This window comes from Rosa chinensis, chromosome 4, assembly GCF_002994745.2.
Source record: "Rosa chinensis cultivar Old Blush chromosome 4, RchiOBHm-V2, whole genome shotgun sequence".
Classification (NCBI taxonomy): Eukaryota; Viridiplantae; Streptophyta; class Magnoliopsida; order Rosales; family Rosaceae; genus Rosa; species Rosa chinensis.
The window spans coordinates 9,266,281-9,284,231 of NC_037091.1; the positions used below are offsets into that span (position 1 = coordinate 9,266,281).

Here is a 17,951-nt window from a genome sequence, read left to right on the forward strand (position 1 = left end):
AATAGAGAACCCCAATCCTCAGTTCGAAAAAAAACAAAAAAAAAAACAACTTGATTAACCATGTTCTCTTTTGATTTTACGATAATAGAGGTCAATAGTAGTAATTAAAGATGTAATTTTGATAATGCTTCGATATTCCAACCCTGTGTCATAAAATTGACGATAGACGAATTATTGTAAAAAGTGGTAGTCAAGTTGTAATTAGTGTTAATATTTCAGTATAACAAGTTTGAGAACCGTTTTACCAATAAAACAACGAATTGTGGTACAAAGTGGTAATTTAGTTATAATAAGTGTTAATACTTCATTATTACAAGTTTTCAAAACCACTTTACTAATAAAACAACGAATGTGTTGCTATAATAGTAAAACTTCATATATTTAAGTAAATTTGTGGTGAGTCCTTTATGATGTAATAAGGTTGTCTATCTTGTAACTATTGTCCTTTATGGGTTATTTACTTATTTGACGATGTTTTTTCCTGATTTTACGATAATTGAGGTTCAAAGTAGTAACTAAGGTTGTATTTATGGTAATTCTTTAATATTACAAGTTTGAGAACCATTTGACCGATGAGACAACGAATTGTTGTAGAACTAGTAATCAAGCTCTTCTTTGTGGTAATTTTTTATATTACAAGTCTGAGATCCATTTTACTAATGTGACAACGAATTGCTGTCAAAGTGATAAAATTTTATGTATACGTTGTAAATGAGATGCGAGTCTTTACTTGTGTATTAAAGTTCTATATTTTGTAATTTAATACTTTTCTTGTGTAAATCTCATCATCCATGAGATAATTACTCGTTTGACAATGCATTTTACTATAAATTACAACAATTGAGGTATAACGTTGTAATTATGGTTGTTTTTATGATAATTACTTGAAATGTAATTCTATTTACAAAAAAAAAAGGATCAGTTTACCATTACTACAACAAATGTTTTGTTTATATGGTAAATAATCATATTAGACCTAAAACTTTTCAAGTCCTTATTCTTGTAATCCAGTTGTTCTTTTTATAACTAGAGTCCTTTCTTTTGTAAATTATATCATCAATGAGACATTTTACAACAAACAACCACATTGGACGTATTTAGTGATAATTATAATTGTAATCAAAGTAATTACTACATTTACGATCTTCATTACAAGTTTTTGAACGATTTACATATAAAACAATAAATGAGTACTTAGTATGGTAATTTTTTTTTTAAAGTACACATGTTAAATTATAAGTGGATAACATGTTGACCTGTACAGCAGGTTTCACCAACTAATTTAATTTAATATATATTTATTAAAAAGTTGATGTATGACAAACATCAACACACCTTAGACTTCCCCTTCTACTTGATCATCTTTGTGAAGTTTCTAGACCCAAATAATTTGTTAGACTTGTAAGCTGTAAGCTTTTTCTTTTTGCTGTTTTCGGTCTTTTTAAGACTTCCGTGTAACCAAAAAACTCATGTAGTAAGGACGAATATCTGTTATGCTATTTCAAACTAATATAAAATTCACATAAATTATTCTACGAGTGGCGCCTCTTATTTGAAGAAAAGAGAAAATATCCCGCCTTTACATCCCATATTCCCTCCAATAGAAAAAAGAAGGAAATATATATATATATATATAATAAAAGCTTGCCTTATCCCTTTAGGTAAAAAATAACTCATATCTCTACTCCACGCTCAAACCCTAAAACTCTTCTTATTCTCTCTACTCGCTGCTGCGCTATGGCCTAGCTCCTTCTTGGGTAATTGTTTACAGTTTTTCCCTATTTTCTTTCAAATTGTTCAACTTAATTAATCTTACAACTATATTATCATATTTATTTAGGTATAACTACAGAGCGAGGGGGCATTGAAGTTGTGTTTGATTTGATATCTTGGTTCTTTTTCAATAAAGAGAACGAATTTAGATATCTTGGTTTGTTACCTAGCCTTGTTGCAGATTTTATATGAATTTCATCTTCTATTAATTCCTCCCTTGTGTATCTGTTTATTTCCTGAAATTTTCCTCGGTTCTAACAAAATAGAGCTAATTAATTAAGTATTTCTTTTTCTATGTGCAGGAAGAGTCATACATAATTGGAGGCCAAAGCTTCCTTTTGTATTTCTTCAATCTGATATGTACTTGAGCAATCTTGTTTGTTAATTGTTTCGCTTAAAAGAATTCATTTCCAATTTTTGTTAAGTATATATTCTTTTAGAAAAATTTCAGTTTACTATCCTGTAGTTTACAGTCAACATCATGTTAGTCATTCTACTTTCAATTTGATCAGCAACACCCTCATACTCTCAATTTCAATCAGCTGTGCCCAAATTTTTCATAGACATCTAAATTGTCCATTAACAGGTGACCTGGCACCGACAAACTCAGCGAGTGGGCCCAGAAGAAGGGGTAAATTTGACATTTTGCTTGATACTCAGAACAACAACAACAACAAATGAAAAGAAAAGAAGAAGACTCCTCGAAGGACCCCAGTCCTCTCCTCCCTCTATCGGCCTTCTCTGAACAACATATTGGTTTTGAAACTTACAGCAGAAGCTCCACAAGTTGTTGGCAGACGCCTGCTTCAATCACAACCTGAATTTTGTCATTTGGGCCATCTGCGAGATATGATAGCGCCCAGCAAGCATCTGTCAAGACTACTTCATCATTCAAGTAATTAAGTTGTTGAAGAACTGGTAAGGCAGCCTTCACCTGAAATAACACAATGGGAATATCAATTGGAGGGCTGCGTTCTACACAGAAACTAAAGAAGAAGAAAAAGTCAACAACATGAGATGAAAAGTACATAAAAAAAAGTTATGCGAAATGAATTCAAAAGTAGTGCTAATCTCATACCAATTGAGAATAGCTTTCTAGTTGCTTCCAATTGCAAAGCAGGATCATTTGACCATACTCCTTGCACTAAAACTCAGAACATCGAATGTTCCACTCAAACCAAATAAAAATTACAATTAACAACCATAATAATCATCTCAGTTAACAAAATAGCTTAATAATCATCGATCCGCTATGAAACATAGTCCAATTCATTAGAAAACTAACCAAAAAATATTAATTTGATCACAGTTAACACTGGGCACGCCGACAATTGAAAGGAAACTCAACTGGGGAAGGTAGAAGAAGAGCGAAGCCAAGAACAGAGACTCTCTCGGAGGCCACAGGGTAAGAGAAGGACCCTAAATTTTGGTACCCACCTCGACGGTCAATGCAATGAAATAGACAACCTGGCAATTATCCCCATTCTCAGTCAGTCTCTGCAAACTTCTCATAGCTCCTTATTTCCCAAGAAAACCAATCAATAAACCAACAGCAACTCCGCGACAGATACCTGGCAGATCCACCATTTACTTGGCTGGAATACCCACTAGCCTTGACGTACCCCCGAAACCCTAACAATTAGTCTCCGAATTTGACCGCAGCTGTTCAATTGTGATGTTACAGGGTTTTGGAGAAGGCTGATAGAGGGAGCAGAGGGCTGCGGTTTTTTGTTTGTTGTTCTGAGAATCAAGAAAAATGTCGAATTTACCCTTTTTTTCTGGGCCCACCCTCTGAGTTTGTCGCTACCAGGTCACCAGTTAACGGCCAGATGCCTACAAAAAATTTGGGCACGGCTGATTGAAATTGAGAGTATGAAGGTGTTGCTGATCAAATTGAAAGGGGAGGGACTAACATGATGTTGAGTGTAAACTATAGGGTAGTAAATTAAAATTTGTCCTATTCTTTTTGCTGTTCACTATTGTGAGATTCTTTAAGTTGTCCAACTGTCCAACATGGAAGAATTTTAGATACCTAAATTTGGGTTGCTTTTTATGTAGCTTATATTTCCTGTCTAACATTCTTCTTCGGATGGACGTATATGTGTGCTCGATCTTATGAAATTTTCCTTATAAGATTTCTTATTGCATTAGTTTTCTATTTGTAGTTCTGCTTCAATGAATCAAGCTTTCTGGCCAAAAAGGGCCAAGCTTTTTATCTTGAGCATATATTCTTAACGTCCTCAATATAGGACTAGCTTGTTGGCTCATAATTTCAAATATACGAATATTTGAGGAGATCACTTCCCTTCAGTCACCCCACAGTTTTGTTCCTTAATTTGTATTTGAAAACTTTTGATTCACTTGCTTTTGTTTGTTTTTCTTTGCAGCATATACATATATCCCGCCGCCAATATATGGCAAAGTTGGTGGAGAGACAAACAAGCAAGCTGTTTCTCTGTTTGGTCAGATTAAGGAATACATAATTTTAAGCTTATTTAATATTCACATACCTGGTGTTTATGCGCTCTTGCTTGAACTCTATAGATTTCGGTTTGTAAACTCAAGCCTCTTATGTACTAGCCTGCTAGAAGGGAAAATATTAGGATGAGCAAAATGCTCACTCATTCAGGTATAATTTTCAATATATTTTAGAGGATTTATAGTTTTGGTTCTTTGCATTTGATTAGATGATTGAAATTGGTTTTTGACAGGTTATCTAAGGAAGATGACAAGGGTCAAGCTTGAGTTAGTAGGTATTAGGAACCAATTGCGTCACATATTGAAAAAGCGACAAAATTTTGTCGCTTTTGATAATCAGTAAAACATATTAGACGACAATTGGTTATGACAACCCAAAGTCGTCGCATTTTTAATTAAGCGAGAAATTTAGATTTTTATGACACCTTTGGGTTGTCGCTGATGATATTTTCTCTTGTAGTGCTTGGTATAATATTATCAACCTTCATTATTGACTTTGATGAGACTATGTGAATTATATTCATTTATTTTAGAAGAAAAGTTCAGATCCCCTATCTACCATTTGAAATTTATACTCCTGGTATAACCTTACCACTACTAGAATTATGTCAATAGACATCACCACTATTAAATCGGTCGGAATTGCACGCGATGTAAAAAATACATCCTAACATCAGTTTGTGAAAAATCGATTTCTATTGTGATTATAAACATCGGTCGTTAAATTAACCGATGTGTAAAGTCTCGTTCAAAAATTTTGAAAAAACGCGGAGGGACTAAGTTGAAAATTTCAGAAACGCGGGAGGACCAAAATATTCATTCCCCCCAACACTTGGACTTTTTTTCACTTGTCTGAAACTTTTGAACCCTAATTACTAACTCTCACTTCAACTCCAGCGCGCCTCCTTCTTCGCGTCGACCTCATTCTCCAACGTGACCCTCCTTCCCCTCCATCTCCACCTCCGACCATCACCTCTCTCTCTTCTCCTTCTCTCTTGCTCCCTTGTCTTTCCAAACCCTACTCTCTCTCTCTCTCTCTCTCAAATGCTCTCCGTCTCTATCTAAAATTGACGAAGATGAAGTCTCTGTAGCTGCGCCAAAATTTCTTAGGGGAGACGATGGAGCCGCCCCAGTTGCCAAACCCTAGTCCGGCAGGCCTCGGTGAAAGCATAAAGCCTCCAACGAGAACGCTTCTCCATCTTCAGATCTCATCTTTACGGCCCTGGATTCGAAGCCTTCGTCGGCGGCCAAGTTGAATAGTCTGTTGCCGCCATGGCCACGGCTATTAAATCCTCTCAAACGGAAGCTTGAGATGCTTCCTGAGAACTCCGCCCATGGAGCCTCTGATTCTGGCGTCCCGGTACTGCTCTAATCTTGAGACTGCTAATTTGAGAAATCTGTTTGTTTTTCATGAAATCGATTTTGGGGTTTTTGCTTGTGTTTGGGACTTTTGTTAATGTTGGTTTGGTTAAGGAAAGTCCTCGATTCACCGTCCTCTCTGAATTTCTGTTTGTTGGGCTTGTCATAGGGAAGCTCAGCTCGGTAATGCCGGAGCTCAGCTCCACTTTCCGCCGTCCTTCGCTCCAAGTTCTGGGGTTAACTTTTGTTCATAGTTGCTTTCTCTATATTTTGCAGGTATCTTGAACAAACAGCTGATTTTTTTGGTTCCTGGTAACCGTTGCTCTCTGCTCTTCCCTTTTGCATTTCCATCTAACTGAATTTTGTTTCCCAATTGCATATTTTCTATTAATTTTTCCCAGTCATCACTACGGTGCTTTAATTTTCATGGATTCTCAAAGAAAGAGGAAAACTCAGTGTTCTGGAATTTCATTTGATTTGATACGCAAGTAGTAGAGTTGTTGAGAATTGGTTTCTACAGTTATAGATTTTTGCTATATATGGTTAATTGATTTTTGGAAATCAATATCAACTATAGTATGTATTGGACTGTGAGGGTCGACCAACTCGGGGGGGTGGCTTGTTCGGCGTCGATAAAGCAACGGAGACGGAGGCTTCTGTAAGGGTTTACCCAGTCGGAGTTCTTCACGGTGAAGCAGTCCAGATTTTTCAGCACCGTTAATATGAAATTCCGGATTGAGAGTTTGAGACGAAGGACCCAGTTCAATTTACTTCACAAACTGATACAGGGTAAAGGTTTAGCTGTTGATGCTTAAATATATCAATTTTGTAATTTTTATTCCCTATATTAATTTAGCAATTGAAATTAGTAGCAGTGGAACTCTTGTCTTTGAGGGGGCTTATAGCTTCAATGGTATAATACGTATCCATTTGGGCAGCAAGAGTTTGATCCTCACCTTTTCCCCCTACTTTGATTAAGAAACCTGTCATATATACAGTGTACACTCTTGGTTATATTTCTTGCTGAAAGAATGAGTTTTGAAAAAGAAAACATATATTGGTTCTGCTCCCTTTTTAGAATTATCTTTGTTATTTAAGTTTCCTGTTTCTGAGTGATTGGGTAATCTTGTCTGTTAACTACTAAAATAGGACTGTGAAAGGCATCAAATCTGAATAAACCTACTAAATCACCATTTTTTTTTCTACCAGTGGCTAATTGGCTATTTGTAAGAAAAGATGAGTGAGTTGGGTTCATATTCTACCTGGAACATAACAGGAACTTACAGAGGTGTGTAACTAGTGGCCATTTGTTTGTGCATAAGTTCTGTATTACTAACTAGTTCATATAATATTCTTATTACTTTTCATAGAAGTGTGCATTGTTTATACTGTAGGAATAATGGGAAGTAAAGTTTACTCAGTCATGTTTATGCTGAGTTCATTTAAGGTTTCTCATATAACCATTCCCTATTGTCATTTTCATCTATTTAGGTGCCATGTGTTGCTACAATTGAGAATATGAGCCATTTTGATGCTGATGGGAAGCGTCATTACCCATTTGGTAAAGGCTTAGGCTCAGAGGTATGTACATATATAATTTACTTTCTTGCTTCACATAATATCTTAATTAATCTTAGTATTACAGTTCATGCATTACCATGTATTTGAAAAAGTTTAATTCACATGTTTGCAGGTTGTAAACAGTTTTGGTATCCCTAATCTATTTGATTTTCCCATTAGACCAACTGTAAGTCCTATGTTTTTTCAGTTCACTTATCATTCGAAATTGCTCTAGTGCATGCTTGAGACTAGCTTGGTTGACAACAAGGGCCATACAATTTCTATACAGTTCAAGTTTTTGTTTTAGAGCACACATTGTCACGATTTTGCTTCTTATCAATTTATCATCTCAATATGGTATATTTGCTGCGGGCAGAAATTGTCTAAAACCTTGATTACATTTATCTGGCAACTATCTGCGTCTGGAGATCGTGGAGTACCTGAAGTGGTAGCTGATCCTCTAGGTGAAGTTTCTAAGACATTTCAGGAGCTTGGAATATGTGTTGTGCAACAATGTGCTAAGATTCACCAACAAGGTATGTTTGAGGTGCAAGTTGTTAGGATTCTGCTCAAGTTGACTGCATACCATAATTAATATGTACTTGAATCAATTAAATCATAGTGAAGATTCAGGAAATTAAACAAGGTTAAGTATTTAACTCAACGTGTTTTCTCACCTTAATTCATGACATATTTGTTTAGCCTATGAGATGTCGAGTATGAATGCTTTTGTGGTCATTCAAATGACCTTAATTTTCTAAATCAGCTACCACAACACATCAGAAGCAGATATATATATATGAAAAGACGAGATCTACATTTCATCAGTTTGTTAAATCGTGCAGGCCTTATTGAAAGCTGCGGTTGGCTACCTCTAATTTCCCTATCCAATTAGAGGCTTGCTTGTTATTATCCTCCTTAGAATATTTTGGTTAGGAGGCAGCAGTATTCCATTTGTTGAGCTAGTACTTACATCATTATGTCTCATCTCATTCTTATTGTTTCCAAATTCTTTTCGAAACTTGACACTATGATGGAAGCCAAACTCTAGTAGGTGTAGTGTGGCAAAAAGTAACTGTGGTCGTGATTATGCTTGATTAATCAGAAAGCAGGGAGCACCAATCCTACAAAATAGCTCGTGATTGAAGGAGAAGATGGATTCGCTGCTAGTATAGGAACATTTCAACTTCCAAGTAGTTTAACGTATATCAACTTCTAGATGGTTTTATGTATGCAGAATTTTTTGTATTCAACTAGTTAGTATTGTTGATTTGAAGAGAGTGCATTGAATCCACATGAAATGATTTCCTATTTGAATTATTATTATTTTTAATTTGAAAATTTTGAAGTCACAACCATAAAAACTGATGTCCACTAAGAGAAATACATCAGTTTCAAAATCAAAATCGATGTCCCATTAACCACTGGAAATTGAATTACTACGTATGAATCGATGTGCCACAAACTAGTGCACATCGTGTTTTAGATAGAGATCGATGTCCAGCATAAGTATTACTATCGATAAAGACAAGAAAACCGATGTTAAGAAAATCTACAGACATCATTTTTTTTATTGATTCGATATATTACAAGGTATTAGACATCGTTATTTTACCAGAACTAATGTATTATAAGATGATTGACATCGTTTTTTTCCTAGAATCTGATGTTAATGTAAGTAAATATATCGGTTTATACAATATTAAATTGTGTATACTGAATATGAAATCGTGGGATATGAGGTAAATTACGCGTCAAAATCATGAACAAGAAGAAACGTTCATGGGAATCGATGTGTGAAACAGTATCAGTCATCAGTTTTAAATGAATAACGATGTTAAAATGCATAGTTGTGCTATAGGATCTATATTTCTTTAAGCATTAAAGGCAATAAAATGATGGTTTAACAATAGTTAAACATACAAATTTGTTATCATTTAAACGTATTTACATCGATTTATTATGTGTAACCACTGTGTATATTGATACTAGACATCGGCTAAAAACCGATGTCTGGATTTTCCGGACCTTTCTCATCACCCACTAACACATCGGTCGGAATTCTTTTTCTCATCGGTTTTTGGCCGATGTCTGAGGCCATAATTCTAGTAGTGTACATTACCTTCATTCTTTACTTTGATGAGACTACGTGAATTACATTAGTTTATTTTAGAAGAAAAGTTCAGATGCCCTATCCATCAATTGAAATTTTTACACCGGCCGGGAATAATTTTACATCACCTTCACCTTCATTATTGACATTGATGAGATTATGTGGATTACATTCGTTTATCTTAGAAGAAAAGTTTAGATGCCCTATCCATCAATTGAAATTTATACACCGGGAATAATTTTACACACCTTCACCTTCATTATTGACTTTGATGAGACTACGTGAATTACATTCGTTTATTTTAGAAAAAAAAATCTTTGGTTATAGATCAGCAATGAGGTGGGCCTTGACCCTCCAAACCGTCATCATTTGATTGGCCAAAGTATCTACACACGATAATAATTTTTTCTTTTTTGATCAAATAGAAACTTCATCAATAGACAAAGATTACAATGAGAATGGTTACAAGAGTTTTCCAACATCCTTAACAAAGTCAGAAAGAAAACTCTGCTCACTTAGATTGCACACTCAAAGTCCATACTGACACATTGATGGAGCCAAATTGGCCCCGACTCCAAACAAAGAAAAGGTTGACTTAACTTCAAGGCTTCCTTTGCTACACTGTGCGCAACCTTGTTGCAATCCCGCTTCACAAAGCGTCAACTACAAACTGAAAAAGAATTAACTAAATACTTGACTTCATCTAAAATATGACTCTCCATACTAAGATCATCACTATCATCATGCAGAGCACTTAAAACTGTCAAAGCATCACCCTCTACTTCCAATTTGGTAAAACCAACATGAATTGCAAATCTGATGCTATGAAGCAAAGCCAATGCTTCTACTGCTCTTGGAGGGAAGTTACCAACTTGAGGGACAGCTAAGGCACCTCTCAACTTTCCTTGGTGATCTCTGAACACAGCTCCCAGACCACTAACCCCATTTTTTGTATCTGTTGCTCCATCAAAATTTAGTTTTAGGCAGTCCCCAGTAGGTGGATGCCAAACTCCAATATTGGATTAATGCCGTCTTGAGCACCAGCTATGGGCAACGTCCTAGGCCTGTTAGCAGCCCCAACTTTGGCGTACTGTAAGTGCCAATCTCCTGCAGCTTGTACAAGTTCTTCCGGTCCCAACACTCGCTCACCATGCCTATTTAAATTACGGTTTCTCCAAAGCCACCAAACCAGAAAGCCAAAAGCCTCCAACTCACTTCTAATGGCTATGGTACTGACATGTGAAAATAAATCAAGAAAGGAAGGTTCTTTCCATGTTTTACATACCTCACTTAAGAAGGAGAGCTTCCAGACTTTTTGCTTTTGGGCAGTCCCAAAAGACATGAATGGCTGATTCAATGGTAGCCCCACACTGCCAACATGTTGCCTCAGAAGCAATTCTTCTTGTAAACAAGGTTTGTGCACACGGTAGAAAATTATGAGCTGCCCTCCAGAGTAAAAGCTTGATCTTTTGTGGACCAGTCAACCCCAGGAGGACATTGTAGCTGAACTAGAACTAGCCCCAGGAGGACTCTTCTTTGCTTGCAGATCACGTGCTACCCAATAACCTGTCTTCACAGTGAAGATCCCGTTTTTTGTAAAATGCCATATAAGCTTGTCTGGACTCTGGAACAGTTCTCAGTCCCATTGGCATACTAAGTATCATCTCCACCTCATGTGAAAGGAATAAAGACTTTACCAAGGGGACATTCCAAGCTCTTGATTCTGTGAATAAATTTTCAACTTTCCAGTTTACCGGGATCGTTAAGAGGAGAAACAACTTTGAAAATAGATGGACATGGCATCCATCTATACGCCACCAAGTGATGCCATCAATAACCTGTTTTCCCCACAATATAGCATTGGCCCCACCCAAAAATTTTGGACTAGCTCGGCCATTGCTTGCTAGGAAGAAAGAGGAACTAGGGAGCATGCAGAACGCGGTACGGACTTCTATATAAAGAAGCCACTTCCTGCTAATATTACTCATCACTTATTAGTAGCAGTCATCCAACCATGGATTACAGTAACCTTTACATTTTCTTATCTACACTACTACTACTACTCTTGCATTCTTTTTTTTTCTTCTGCTTATAAGTCAAAATCCCATGAAAAATCCATTAATCTTCCCCCAGGCAGCTTTGGGTGGCCGATTATCGGCGAAACCTTTGTCTTCCTACACTATGAACATGAAAAATTTGTAGGGGATAGGATGAAGAAATACTCCTCCAAAATCTTCAAAACCAAGATACTAGGTGAGCGAACCGTGGTGTTATGTGGCACTGCCGGTCACAAATTTGTGGCTTCCAACGAAGAAAAGCTCTTTGCAGCATGGAGACCTCACTCAATGCAAAAGCTCTTCCGTTCTTCATACCAAAAAGCTGCTTCCATCATCATGCCAAGACAAATGGAAAAGCACGTATCTCACGCACCGGGGTTTCTAAGAGCCGAAGCCCTGGTTGGCTACGTGGCAGCGATGGATTTCATGGTTCTCGACCACCTGAAAACGCACTGGGATGGCAAACAGGTGGTCGATGCTTATCGCCTCACGCAGCTACTCGTTTTGACTCTCTCGGCCAAGTTATTCATGAGACTCGAAGGCCATCGTCGTATTGATAAGCTTGTGGAGTTGATGGACACCATGATGCTGGCGCTTCACACTATTCCTGTGAATATTCCGGGGACTGTATTTCATTGAACAATGAAAGCAGCGTTTGTTAAGGAGAAGAAAGAAGTTATGGCGTCTACCGGAAACAAAATGCATGATCTTTTGTCTTATATGATTGCTACGCCAGACCCAACCGGAAGGTTCATGCCGGAGAATGAAATTGCTAATAAAATTATGGGGAATGTGGCCGCTTCGTTCAACTCTCCAGCTATGACTACTACTTTTATCGTGAAATTCCTGGGCGAAAGACCTGACATATATGACGAAGTTCTAATTGGTAAATCATTATTTTCTCCTCATATATGCTTGATGTCTGACTTGTCTAGTAACCATACAGTTAATCCAAGGCATAGACCTTTTGAACTTTTCTGTATGAAACATGAGTTGAAAACTTCAAATGATGGAAGCCTTGTGTACATATGGAGGCTAATTACTTCACTCGAAAATACTATATTATCTTTATGGCCGGACTGATACATTATACATGTTACATATTTTGTTTGTATAGGCAAGGGAAGGTACGTTGGTCTCCATTTGTCGTTATCAGTTTTTAGCTGCATACAAATCAATAAGTTTCTTAACGTACAATCTAACTGTCATGCATGCAACTGGTACAAGATCACATATATGGGATCGATCAGTATCTTGATAAGTGTTGACCTATGTAGCTAGAGACAAATATAGGAAGTACAATTTTTCAGTGGTTAAGTTTGACCTTTACCTTTACGTTAGACATAATTATATGGATCCTCTTTTTTTTGCCATGTATATTTGGCGTGTACTAGTCTATCAGCTGCAGGGTTACATGAAGCATTAATTATTAATTTTAGGTTTAATTTTGTTCTTATTTCACCAACAGAACAACAGGAGATTTTGAAGTCCAAAAAATCTGGCGATCGGCATTCAATTGGGATGATATGCAAAAAATGAAGTATTCGTGGAACGTAGCCCTGGAGGCGAAGAGGCTCATACTACCTCTTCAGGGAACATTTAGAGAGGGTGCAACAGACTTCACTTACCAAGGTTATACAATTCATAAAGGATGGAAGGTATGTAAGGACTTATACATATAAGCTGATACTCACACAGTATGACATAGATCAATTAGCTTTCATGATTTTGTTAATTAGCTAGAAACACTACTAGCAAAAGGCTCATAGAATACAGATTTTTTTTCTGTATCTTTTGCATCAAATGATACAATAAGGGTATCTAAAACTCATTGGGTACGGTGCAGCCACGGAATGAAAAAGGGTATTCTCTATCGCAGGTTCCACTAACCAAAAGCCATGCTTAACACTTCAGTATCTCCCATTTTTTTTTTCTTTTTTACTGCATAAATTTTTATTTTCTTTCTCTCTCCTCATTTTCTTTTATTTTCTATTTTCATATTTACCAAAATACATAAATACTTTTATATGTATACAAAATACGTTATACTTTATTTAATATTATATTTTTTGTATAATATTAATTTATCCATAATTATGGATAATTATCCATGTGTATTAAGCAATGGGTACACTACAACATCGGTATCGTTTAAATTTTATATTTAAAAAAAAATATTATGAAAATCAGTAATTTTAATATAAATAAATTATATCCAAATAATTCTAATTTTCATGGAATTAAAAAAATATTAATAACAATGAGGCATAACCATTAATATTCTAAAAAATATATATTTATAATAAAATCTACAAAGTTTAAACTTTAAACCAACAAAAGACAAGAATTAAAATTAGTCCGAAATCTCAAATGACTAGAAAATGGAAATACTAAAACGAAAATCTTTATTGTAATATCAAACTAATTTCGATAGAGTTGAACGAGCGACCACCATCTTCAAGAAAAGTCTTCAATCCGTCTGCATATCAGAACATTCAAATGGCAATGTGGGGCGGTAAACATCATTATTTGGGGAAAAAATCACATTTGACGGCCTTTGAGAAATGTTCTGAGCAAATTGAGACATTGTTTGCTCCATATCTTCTTGTGTATCCACCGATATTCCACACTGTTTAAACAACTCTCCCATTTTTTGGACCGCCATGCCTACACACCTTACTTCAAACATTTCTTCCATTTTTTTTGTTTGTTCAACCATTTTCCTTTGTAATTCATCCATCAGACGTGCTTCCCTCTCTTGTGCCTCTTTGGTTTGTGCTTCTAATCGCTCTCGCAAGAGTTGCACTTCCTTTGAAACACCTCGCTCTTCCACATGAATTCCAGGAACTTCATCCCAAGTGACCCCAGCTCCAAGACCCCTTACTCGGTTTCCCTTCTCCTTACCAAGAACCTCAGCATACATCTCTTCACGGATTTCTGGAGCAGTGATGTCAACATTCATGCTTAGCCTCTTTTGTTCAGCTTCTTCAAAATCCGCCTACAAATGTAAATATTATATTACAAATTCAAGAATCGCACTAGTCTCGTATTTGTTAAATAAACATTAATATTTCGTATAGCGCTTACAATTGCTTTTGCACTTGCTGCATCAATTGGCTCTTGAGTTCCTGCCTTTCGGTGTGTTAATTTGAACAATTCCCATCTATCTGGCTCTTTACCATGCAGAAGTTCTTGTGCAATTCAAAGGATGGTACATATTATATAAAGATAACACATCAAAATTTCTAGTCAATAAAATGGAAAATAACTAAAAGTATAGGCTAACTTACATATTCATGAGCCAAACTAGCATAGGTTCGTGTCCCTGTTGACTGATTCATTCTCTTTTGAGACCGGTTCCTCTTGTTGATGGTCACCATCCTCTGTGTGATCCATAAATGAAAATCATTAAGTAGGAATAAAGCAATCAAATAAGGTAAAAAGAAAAGCAATATTTTCATTACCTGATGCTTCTTCTTGTCTTTGTTTGCAACGAACACTTTCCATTGGTCATCATCAACACGATCCTCATCAGGTTTGCGAAACCTAAGGGGACTATTCTTGAATGGTTTATACCATTTCTTGCTCAACTCAGACTTCCAATGCTTCCAGCGTTCATTCAACTTGCTCCTGACCTTTTCCCTGATTTTACTTTCCAAATAGGCAACTCGTGGGTGTGTCAAGTCAAGAGTTTCCTACAAAAATTGTTAACAATAATTTCTCATGATGCTGAAACATCTTGACAATATAAGGAGAACTAAAACATAGTAATGCACATGCGGGCAATGAAATGAGAAAATTTAAAACATTTTAATACCTTTACACGATTCCAAGCCCTTTCATAGTTGTCACTTTTGTTGAACTTGCGAAAATCAGGTTCACTAATTGGAAATAGTGAACAATCTTTTGCTAAAATGCCCAAATATCTGGAAAATCTTGCTACCTTTTTCCGCGGACCCTTAGGAAGCCCAAAGCGGTTCCACAACAATTTTTCTGGTCCCTCCAATGCCCAATTTTTTTTGGTTTGGGCCTCTTTGTCTCTTGGTTATTATAGGGGTCTCTGATAAACCATTGTCATTGCTGGGAGACATTGCTTGGTGTTGAAACATACCGCCGATATTTTGTGTCTCACTGTCGTCATACCCAATATTTTCGTCCTCATACCCAGTGTTTTCTTCGTGGTCACCTCCACTATCAATAAAGTAACTCATCCTGACATTTAATCTTGCATTAGAATAAATATCAAGGAATTAATGAACTGAAAAGACAAGAGAATAATTTGATTAAGAACACTATAATCCCTATCAAGAACAGAACCCCAAATCATCAAATTTGAGAGTGATGGGACGACGCAGTGAGAGTAATGGGGACGCAAAACCTTGCTATTATGTCATAGTAGAAACATAATTCAACCTTATTTAGGTTCTAATCTATTCAAAAAAAAAAAGGGGTACAGACCTTAACACATCTTATTATTTATTAAGGTTGAAGCTTGCAAGGCTATTGGGAGCATGCATGTAATGACTGTTATTTAAATACTAACTTTGCATTCCATATACCATGAAAATAGTAATATAGTTCAGTTGCAAGACGTTAAAGAATTGAACAAATCAGAATCGAACCATAAATTACTTCTAGCTAGAACAAAGCATATTGCTTTGGCACTAATTCATTCAAATTTAGATATTATCAGAGTACATAAACTACTAAACAATAAACCGAACAATTTGATATGCTGAAATCAAGCAGGCTATTTAATCATAAGTTACAGACTTCTCCCTCTCAAACACGCAAATTAACTCCTTATACTGTACAACTTATTTGTATTCAAAGATGCTTTCAAAGCTATGACATGAAAAAATACCAAGTGTACAAAGATAAAAGCAAGGTTCATACCTGCTCATTAGGTGATTTTGTCTTTTCGATGCCTAGAAAGACAACAGAATAAATTGCTTAAGAAAAACTTCAACTCCTACCAAGATTTCCAAGTCTAAAAATGGAATTGAAATCTCAATACAAGAACATAACCCCAAAAAATAGTCTCAAACAACAAAGAAAACTATCTCATACAAAACAAGAACATGCATTTTCATGAAAACCCATAAATGCTAAGAATAGCAAGAAGAAAAAACTAAACAAGAACAACCCACGTGTAGAGAACCCAAAGACGTTATTCCCAAGCACGATAAGACCAAAAATGGCACATGCAAGTAAAAAATACTACCTAAAAGCACATAAACCAGCTTCCTAAAAACCCAGCAGTGTCGATTCTGCAAACCCTGCAAAACAAACAAAGATCGATCATAAGCGATTAAGTGCAAGACATACCCAAAATCAGTCAAAAAAAGAAGACAAGTGCACGAGAGGGAACATGAACAAATTGGGGTTTAAGAGAAGAGCAGTAGCCAAACCTCTACTTCCCTCTGCTTCCTTGGTCAGTGAAGAGCAGAATTCCCTTTTAATTTAATCGATTAGCGAGGTTTGAGGGATTGGGGCTCTTATCAGGCGCCAATCATCCCGCCTTTATTCCTTGTGTTCCCACTCTCCTTCGTGTTCTTGTTTTTTTCATTTTGGGCATATAAGCAGGAAATTTCTTCAGTTGATAAGGACTACTCCAGTTCACATGCTGATCGATACCATGGATAATTCAATCTGGAATTGATATGATTATATAAAGTCATTGGATGATTAAATAAAGAGTTTTTCTATTGGAACCTCCAAATTTACTCACTTGACCTCTATGCTTTTTACACCTCCCTATCAAATTTTTAAATACTAAATTTACTCATTAAACCTCACTAAAGTTCCTCAAATAACCTCACTCATATAATTTACAAACAAACTAAGATCTTTATAATAAAAAAACTTTAGTCGTTTCAATGATTTAATTACTCTATACATCTTAATTACATCTTCATTCCTTAATCAGATCTCTTATCCAATAAAAAAAAAATCAAACACAAAGTATTGAGTTTTAAAAATTAATAAAAATAAAATAACATGAAATATTATGTGATTTTTTTTATTTACTTTTTCTTTTTTAGCTGTGAAAAAAAAAGATTAATAATTTTTTCTTAATGTTTCTCTGTACCTCATGATTAATTATTTAAATATTTATTTATTTATTTTTATTTGCTAGCTCTGTTTTTTTTTCTTCTTCTTTCTGCAGATAAAATGGATAGATATAGATTTAGGTCATAATACAATTTATTTTGTTCTCCCTGACCAATATGAGTTCAATATGCATATCATACATTTTTATCTTAATCATAGTTTTATTTCTTATTAAATATATATGAATGCTTTAATGAGTATATAGTGAAATTGGAAAATGAAAATAGATAGGGAAAATAATAAAGAATGCAATATAATATTATTGAATTGGAAAGTCTAGAGAAAATAAATATAATAATTTTTTGGGTATAATTATTGTCCTTAATAGTCATTTTATAGTAGGTTATATATGTCATTTAATAATTCATAATATAGTGAGGTCAAGTGAGCAGATTTGGAGGTCCCAATAGAAACTCTCTTAAATAAAATAAAATAAAAAACTAAAGCCACCGTAAAGAGTGTTATTTATTTATTATTATTTTTTATTGAGAATAAAA

General features: G+C 35.5%; 1 pseudogene; it reads left to right on the top strand.

The window, feature by feature from the left end:
- Positions 1-10,627: 10,627 nt before the first annotated feature.
- Positions 10,628-13,109, top strand: LOC112201115 (annotated as a pseudogene).
- Positions 13,110-17,951: the final 4,842 nt, after the last annotated feature.